Genomic DNA, 9,303 nt, shown 5'->3' on the forward strand with positions numbered 1-9,303 from the left:
ATGAAAATATGTTTGAATGAGCTTAATTTGAATATGTTTAGATCAAGAACTAAAGAAATCGGATTTGGATCGGGGAAAAACGAAAGTCGTCGACTAGCTGCCTTATTTTGTTTTACATCGTCCGAGGTAAGTTTATAAGCAAATAGACGTGTTTAATTATATTTAAATGCTAAATATATATGCTGGTATGCAAAGTATGAATTTATATATGCTATTGTCGAATGTGTATAAGCTTGGTAACCATGTTCGAGCATTCGTTTCAACCGAGTTATGACGTCCGAAGGCCCCGTATGAACCTTAAGAATAGGTATGATACATATGTCATGACATAGGATTCTGATATATGTGTGCGAGTAAGACCATGACATTGATATGTGATTCCGATATATACGTACGAGTAAGACCCTGTCTAGGACAGTGGCATCGTTATGTGACTACATGTAAGACCACGTCTGGGACGTTGGCATTGTACGATATGTATGATTATCTGAGTGTCCTACGCAATTTCAAATGGTTCATCAGGCAACGATTAATTGTGAATAAATACAAAATATAAGCTGAAAGGCCAGGTATGAAATAGTTTGTTATCTATTGAAATAAGGTAAGTAAGCTATATTATGTATGTTACATGTTGTGTATGAAATTAATAATGAACATGTGCGAATATGGTATGTGAATTCGATCTTGAAGATAAGTAACTTAAGTTTTATTAAAATGCTTTTTAATTATGTGTATATACTTATATGTGACTGTGTATATTCGGCCAAATAAGAAATATGTATGCAAAATATTATTTTATGATTCTTGAGCTTATTTTTATGTATAAATGTATGTGTGATTATATAGTGATATTTTGGCTTGAAAGTTGGATGACATTTGATTAATTAGTTAGGTGAGCATTCGGCCAGGGTGAAAATGGTGCATGGAAATGTATTATTTTATCTCATTTGTAGGTATAAGGTTAAGCATTGATAATGATAATTTAATTCAGTTAGCTTAAACAAGTTGAACATATTATTAAATTGTTTATTTGCTTATGACTTACTAAACTGTGATAGTTTACTTTGTGTGTTATGTTACTCTGTTTTATAGATTTGGATTCAAGTTACAAGCTCGGGGATCATCAGCAAAGTCTTTTACACTATCCACTACTTCGGTATTAAAATAGTTAAACTCGAATTATGGCATGTATAGGCTGGGACATACTTTGAAATAACGGATTTTGGTTGTGTAAATCTAAAGCCATGCGAAAATGGCTTAATTCCTAAGTTTGATATGGTTATGTTTTGGTTATGGTCTAATCTGTTCCGGCTATAATGTTATATATTATGTTAAGCATGGTATATGTGTTTAGTGATGCAAGTGTTAGAAATGGTTTGATAACGGTCATGATATATATATTTTTTTATATAAGCATGTTAGTTAGTTCGGATGAGTTTTGGACAGCTAGAAATAAGATATGATACTAATAGTTGTACTTGATACATGATTGTGTGTGAATGAGATTAAGGTAACAGCATTCGGTCACGTGATGTACAGCATGAATAATATATTTATAAGTTATATGTGATTTTGCACTTAAGGAAAATATATATATTGGATTGTTTGAGGTTTTTAAATGAATTTTATGTTAATAGATAAAAATATTTGCTATAAAAAGATTGGCGTAATGACAATGGATAAGTATACTTCAGTAATTAAACATGGTTTGTTTGATGTGAGTTTATATGTCTATACATGTACATATGTGTGCTTATAAATTGGTTAATATGTATATGTGCATGGCAATATAAATTCATTAGATATTTATAAATTATTAAATATGTATAAATAAGTTTAGTTAGCCAAGTAGACATAGAGTTGAAATGGGCTATTTATATCCGAATTGAAAGGTTAGTAATGAAATTTAGTCAATTGATAAATAACTTAGGTATATGCATGACTTATTTAAGAATAAAAATATAGGTTTAATATTCCATAATGAAATTATTGATATGCTATATGTTATGTACATGTAATGAATTATTTTTGGATATATATATTTTGGATTATGTAATATTTAATCTATGTGGTGAGTGACAATAAATTATGATTAGATACTGGATTAAGTCATAAGCATTGATGTGATTTAAATCTTGAATTGCAATGAACGTATGATTCGCATATGTAATACGGTTGTTAAATCTATATGATTATGACTTGAATTAATATGATAATGTTTGGAACTGTGCTTTCGTTTAGTAATGCCTCGTAACTCCATTCTGGCGACGGACACGGGTTAGGGGTGTTACATTTTCTTGGGCTCATATAATCACGCTATAACACATAAAATAATAAAAAAAATAATTTCTCTAACCTCGAGTTAGTGGTTCCGAAACCACTGTTCCGACTTGGCCCAAAATCGGGCTATTACAATTCTCCCCCTTAGGGATTTTTGTCCCTGAAAATCTTACTGTTAAAAAGGTTTGGGTATTGGTCTCTCATAGTCTTTTTGGGTTCCCATGTGGCTTCTTCAACCCCATGTCGATGCCACAGTACTTTCACTAGTGTTATACTTTTATTTATCAATTGCTTGACCTCTCGGGGTAAGATCTTAACTGGCTCTTTGTCATAATTCATGTCTGGTCGAATCTCAACCTCTATTGGTGAAAGAACGTGCGAAGGGAAAGAACGGTAATGGCGTAACATCGACATATGGAAAACATTGTAGATCTTCTCTAACTCAGATAACAAGGCTAGTCGATAAGCTACCGATCCAATTCTCTCTCTCACCTCATAAGGTCCAATAAAACATGGACTTAATTTTCCTTTCTTACCAAATCTGAGGACTTCTTCCACGGGGATACTTTCAAAAATACCTTATCACCGACTTGAAACTCAATTTCTTTTTATTTCAAATCTGCGTAGGATTTCTGTCTATTCGAAGCTACCTTCAAACAATCACGAATTACCTTAACTGTCCTTTCAGTCTCTTTAACTAAATTGAGCTCGTGAATTTGATTTTCTATGAGTTCAGTCCAAAACAAGGGCGTTCGGTACTTACGCCCGTATAAAGCCTCATAAGGCGCCATTTTAAAACTCGATAGCTATTGTTGTAGGCAAACTCTACCAACAGTAAATACTTTTCCCAACTACCTTGGAATTCAAGAACACAACACTGCAACATATCCTCAAGAATCTGAATTACTCTCTCCGATTGGCCGTCGGTTTGCAGATGGAAAGCCGTGCTAAAATTCAACTTTGTCCCCAAAGCTTCTTGTAACTTTTTCCAAAATCGTGAAGTAAACCTCGGATCCCTATCCGAAATAATCGAAAAGGGAACTACGTGAAGTCTCACAATTTCATAAACATAGAACTCGGCTAGTTTATCAAGCGAGTAGTCAGTACGCACCAAGATAAAATGAGCCAATTTCATTAATCGGTCGACTATGACCCAAACAGCATCTTTCTTGTAACAGCCCAATTTAGACCCTAGTTGGAACAGTGGTTTCAAGACCATGAATGTAACGTCCCCACACCCGAGACCATCACCGGAGTCGAGCTTGAGGGGTTACCGAACATAATTTATCAATTTAAGAACTTCAAATCATTTGTTTCTACATTCACAGCTTTCTAGCTACTCATGTCACAGTTGCAAGAAAAATCATATCTCGAGTTACGAAACTTGAAATCAAGATCCAAAAATTTTCACTGAATCTAGACTCATATATATATATTTACTAATTTTTTTCCAGAATTTTTTATTGGGCCAATTAGTACAGTTTATTAATTAAAGTATCCCCTGTTTCAGGGTTCGACTGCTCTGACCTCTGTGTATTACGAATCAGATATATCTCTATAAAAAATTTAAATGACTATGAGGTTTGTTTATATTAAAACTAGACTCAATAAGGAATCTGTACATATAAATAACAACTTCTAATTATTTTATTAAAATTTATTATGAATTTTTAAAGTCAGAACAGGGGATCCAGAAATCACTCTGGCCCTGTTTCGTAAAAGTTTAAATATCTCATAAAATATAATTTACATTCCTGTTTTGTTCAATCCATATGAAAATAGGCTCATTAAGTTTCAATTTCATAACTTACTCATCATTTAGTTCTATTTATACTATTTTTAGTGATTTTTCAAATTCATGTCATTGCTGCAGCAATATTCTGTTTTAAGGCAAGTTTCATCTTTCCATGAATTTTTATGAACTAGATAACCTGTTAAACTTCCAAGATATCAAACATGATCTAAATTAGCCATCACCATGACTTATCAATATCAAACATTTTCTCAACCAAACATGGCCATATCATAAAATTATTTACACAAAATAGGTATATTGCTATACATGCCATACTTAAGTAGTTGTACAAGCCATTTACCAAGATAAAAGTCCTTTGGATAGTGTGATCGAACTTTCGACCTGTCCCGATTCCTGAGCCGGCTTGTTCAAAACTACAGTGAATGAAAAGGAAGGAGTAAGCATAAATGCTTAGTAAGTTCATATGTAAATAACAAGTAACATAACAATACAAATATACCAAACAACTTTAGCATGGTACCACCAAAACATATATCACATCTTTAAACATCATTCATCATCTTACCACCTTATCGTTGTTTTATCTATTTTCAATCCGAGGGTTAAGAACATACCTGTCCAAAGTGTCCATTTCACAACACTTACCCAAAACGTCACTTATATCTTAAGTGCTCTTCCATTAAACTAGAAATTTCACCCGTTGAACACATCGGAATATAACTCGGATACATGGATAATTTGCACATAAGTGCCACATATGTAATCAAGAAATCATGTAACCCGCCCCTAAGTGAACTCGGACTCAACTCAAAGAGCTCGGGCGTTCGCATCCATAAATGAACTCGGACTCAACTCAACGAGTTCGGATGCCTAGTTACATCTCACGAACTCAGACTTAACTCAACGAGTTCAGACATTTGCATCCATAAGTGAACTCGGACTCAACTCAACGAGTTCGGATGCTCCACCATCCTAGTGACATGTCACTTGTATCCTAATCTATTCCTAAGGTTCAAACGGGCTTTTTCCCTCGATCTCACATTTGTCGTCTTCCATGGAATATCGGAACCGATACTCGGTAGCAATTCATATTTATCAAGTAGTAAACATAATTTGCATATTACTCAACATTAACCACAAAGCATAATATTTCACGATTAAAAATCAGCATATCATATAATTAACATTAATAACTTAAAAATAACATTTATGCTACATTATTTACACATGAACTTACCTTGGTACCAAAATATAAAGATTTTGCAATTTAGTCCACAATCTTTTCTTTTCCTCGATCACGACTTGAATCTCGTTTTTCTTGATCTATAATACCAAATTAATCTTATTTAATACATACATTTATCAAAACAGCACTTAATACGAACTTTAAAAAAATTACACTTTTGCCCCTAAACTTTTGCATAATTACACTTTTGCCCCTAGGCTCGGGAATTAAACTTTATTCCTTATTCTTATGTTTTATAACATGCTGATCACTTTTCCCTTCTATGGCAACATCAAATTCTCTCTCTAACATATACTTGTGGCTATTAGGTATTTTTGCCGATTAAGCCCTTTTACTCGTTTTCACTAAAAACCGAGTAGCACAAGTTGTCTAACATAATTTAAAACCCCATATTCTATCATAAAACATCAAAATACACAAATTTCACCTATGGGTATTTTTCCAAATATAAACCCTAGGTTGAATTATTGCTAGCATAAGCTTAATCGAGCTTCCGGGATTCCAAAAACGTAAAGAACATTAAAAACGGGGCTTGGAATCACTTACTATGGAGCTTGGAAGCTTGAAACAAACCCTAGATATGGAGAACCCTTGAAATTTCGGCCTAATGAAGAAGATGGACAAAAATTGGCTTTTAATTTTGTTTTTAATTCATTTTAATAACTAAATGACCAAAATACCCTTACTACTAAACTTTCCAAAAATTCCTTCCGTGTCCTAATTTTGTCCATCAACTTAAAATTGGTCAAATTGCTATTTAAGACCTCCTCATTAATATTCCAAAACAATTTCATACTAAAAACTTCTAGAATGCAAGTTTTGCAACTTATTCGATTTAGTCCCTACTTTCAATTTAAGCACTTTAGGCATAGAATTTCATCACGAAATTTTCACACAATCATGAAATCATATCATAAACATCAAAATCATTGTAAAATAATTATTTCTATCTCGGATTTGTGGTCACAAAACCACTATTCCGATTAAGCCCTAATTCAGGATATTACAATGAATCTGAGTCAGAAAAATATTTAAAAATTATTTACGGTGTTTAGTGTTTATTATGTGTGAATTTGTGTGTGTGAAATTTTCGTGATTTAATTTTGTCGTTTGAGTGCCCGATTAAATAAAAGGACTTAATCGCGTAAAATGCAAAACTTGTATGCTAAATGTTAAAGTGTCTAATTGCTTTGTTCTTTTAATGTGGGGTATTTATAATGTAATTATACCATTTGTTTTATAGTTCGACGGTAATGGGCATGTTATATAAGGTTTTCTAATTAAATTTATTAAGGTTATAATGGTAAAATATGAAATAATATATGTAAAATAAAACATAAAATTTATAATATGGTTTTATATTATCATGTTCTTGACCGAAACTTAAACAAAATAAAAGAGAAAAGAAAGCTAGGGTTCGACACTTGCTTAAGCTCAATCAAGGTAAGTTTTAACTTAGTTTTTCATAATTTTTACGTTTTTGATATCGTTGCTCCGAGTACTAGTAAACTCATGCTTGAATTTTTTATTTTGGTGAATATTTTGAGTTATGCCGTTGATGAGAGCTTGTGATTTTTGTTGTTTGATGATGAAATATGAAAGATATGTTTCGGGTTAACATGTTTTGTATTGGAATTTTTGATGATTTTGAGTAATTAGGACTAAATTGAAAAAATAATAATTTGAGGGACTAAAATGTGAAATAAATGAAATATATGGACTTGTATGAATACTAGGAACATTCGGTCAAACATGGGTATATTTAAATTTTGCATATTTTGTGTTTTGTGCAATAGGAACTAAATTGTAAAAAGTGTAAAATGTCAGGGGTAAAATGGTAATGTAATATCCCGATTTTGGGCCTAATCAAAACAGTGGTTTCAGGACCACAAATTTGAATAGGAAAATTTTATTTTTATTACATTTTTATGGTATACAATTTTACGAAATGATTTCATGAAAATTTCGTTCGAAAATTTTGACGTTTGGGCACTCAATTTAGTCAAAAGGACTAAATCGTAAAAAGTTCAAAAGTTGATTTCCTACATGCTAGAGGTGTCCAATTGTTATGAAATTTTAAATTGGAGGTCTTATATGGTAATTAGACCATTGGTTAAGTTGGTGGACAAAAATGGACATGGTTAGGCATGTTTCCAAAGTTTCTCATTAAGGGCATTTTGGTCATTTAGTTATTAAAATGAATTAAAAATAAAATTAATAGTCAATTTTTGTCCATCTTCAACCTCTTGGTCGAAACTTGCATGGAGAAACCATGGCTAGCGTTTTCAAGCTTCCAAGCTCGATTGAAAGTCCATTCTAGCCCCGTTTTTAATGATTTTTACGTTTTTACAATCCCTGTAACAAGTCTATCTATTTCTACCATTAATTTGAGCTAGGGTTTATGTTTAAAAATTGACCCATGTGTGACATGAATGATTTTGATGTCTAATGGTAGAAAATTAGTCTTGGGTGTTAAATAAACGACTTTTACTAAGTGGTTTTCGATGAAAACATCCTAAATGACCATTTTGTAAAAGTCGTAAAATGGTATAAAAGTGTGTTTTTTATGAGAATTTTAGGTTGATATAGTTATGAAAATGATTCGGATAGGATTAAAATGCAAGGAAATTGAATAAAAATAATTTTACGAGCCTAGGGGCAAAAGTGTAGTTTGATAAAGTTTAGGGGTAAAAATGTAATTTTGAAAAAATATGATTTTTGGGTCAATTTGAATAATGTGAGTCCTAAATGGATTATATTTGAAATGATAGATCAAGGAAATCGAGATTCGGGCTTAAATCGAGAAAATACAAGGTTATGGACTAAATTGATAAATTGTCGTTTTCATATTCAAGGTAAGTTCGTGTGATTTAATAAGCATATTATTCATGTTATTTTTATTATACATGAAATATATCTTTCTATGATTGTATTGAATTTGATGTTAATAGAAATTTGGTGGAATATGATATTTTAAATGAAATGAGTAAGTTTGTATAGAAACAAGGTGACATGTTATTTTGTTTGTATGGATTTATGCTCAAATAAACATGAAAATGTGTTGATTTGAATGTACATTGCATGATCATCTATGCATATTGATATACTTAATGAAAAGAGAAAATCCTGGTTGAATAAAAAGGATAATCGATGGATTTCTAGAAATGAATTGACGGTAAAAAGGATATAGCCCAGACGGGTGTTCCTATAGTGATCAAGCCTCCCGAAGAATATGTGTGCATTATGGATTTAGCCCAGATAGGTAATCCGATTAGGGTCTGAATTTTGCTTGGACTGGTAATTCAGATCCGAGCTCATGAAAGTAATTTTTCGTCACAAGGGATTTAGCCTGGACTGGTAATCCCGTCGTAAGAGCGAGGTTCGCGAGAGTGCGTACTTGAAATGATCACTTACATGATTTGACGGTAAATGGGATATCCATCGAGATTCCGAGAAATTTAATGGAATTAATATGAGAAATGAATAAAAAGGGTTTTTTCCATGACGAACTTATTTATGTTATAAGATACTATTATGATGGATATGATTATCACGATTGGACGAGTGGTGGTGCTAAGAGATAGCACAGGTACGTCCTCGAAACCCACGAACATGTGTTGGACATGGGAAGTGAAATGGACTTGTAGTAAGAATGCTAATAAATGAGTGATACATATGAGAATAAATTTTATGGCGATTTTATGATGATTATCATTTTTTTGCTCTAAAACTGTTTGGCCAGCAGTAATAGTCTGACTTTGAAAATCCACCAAAAATTGTGGAAGTCGAATTAAATGCTAAATAAAATATGAAATTAAAGCTAGTATAGTTTTAGATAAAGGAAATTTTATAAGAAAATGAATCTCATATTATGAGATATTTTAATTTTTGTGAGACAGTGTCAGAATGAGTTCGGAATCCCCTATTCTGACTTGGGAATATCACTAGAAATTTTAGAAAAATAATTATGGGTTAAAATTCATATTACTAAGTCATTAATAAGTATATTTTCAATAGAAAT

Source organism: Gossypium hirsutum, chromosome A03 (genome assembly GCF_007990345.1).
Source record: "Gossypium hirsutum isolate 1008001.06 chromosome A03, Gossypium_hirsutum_v2.1, whole genome shotgun sequence".
Classification (NCBI taxonomy): domain Eukaryota; kingdom Viridiplantae; phylum Streptophyta; class Magnoliopsida; order Malvales; family Malvaceae; genus Gossypium; species Gossypium hirsutum.